Below are 767 nucleotides of genomic sequence, written 5' to 3'. Positions count from 1 at the left end.
GATTTCCTTTTATATATTCTATTATGACTTGGAATCCCATTACCTATTATGTAATCTATAAATTTTAGCCATCTATTTTTTGATAATTTACTTTCTGATTTTTTATTATAAAATGCTACTATTTCTTGGTAGTATGTTCTTAATGTAAAACTTTTTTCAGAGATAATAAATAATTAAAATTTCTCCATTGCTTTTATTGCTGCTATAATTTCAGCATCTGTTGTAGTTACTTTTGTTTGATACGTTCCACTATCATATCTACTTATTTTTTATTTTATACTAGAAAATATAGTAGGTCTATATTTTAGTAAAGCTCCTCATCCGCCTATTCATCTATCTGATTCGATAAACTAGGGGGAGGTAATTTTAATTGTTTTAAGTTCCTTATCTTGTCCTTAATTTGCTGAATTAATTTTACGTCTTCATTATTGAAATGTTTTTCTCCTATTTGTCTAGTCTTATTATATAATGGCCTGCTAATTGACTTAAATTTGGTATAACATTTCTATCATAATTTAATTTTCCTAAGAATGATTGAATTTGTTTCAAATTTTCTAATTTATCTAGAATTTCTAAAATACTAGATCCTATATGTTTTTGGAGATAGATTTCTCCTTGTCCTATTATTACACTAAGAAATTCAATCTTTCTACTTCCCATTTTGATTTTCTTTTCATATAGTACTAAACCATTCTCTTAGCATTCTTTAAAGAATATAATTAAATATTGCACATGATCTTTTACAGATTTGCTAAACACCAATATGT

Source organism: Dioscorea cayenensis, chromosome 20, assembly GCF_009730915.1.
Source record: "Dioscorea cayenensis subsp. rotundata cultivar TDr96_F1 chromosome 20, TDr96_F1_v2_PseudoChromosome.rev07_lg8_w22 25.fasta, whole genome shotgun sequence".
Taxonomy (NCBI): domain Eukaryota; kingdom Viridiplantae; phylum Streptophyta; class Magnoliopsida; order Dioscoreales; family Dioscoreaceae; genus Dioscorea; species Dioscorea cayenensis.
The sequence above is the reverse complement of the archived record's forward strand: the minus strand, read 5'-3'. Positions refer to the sequence as shown.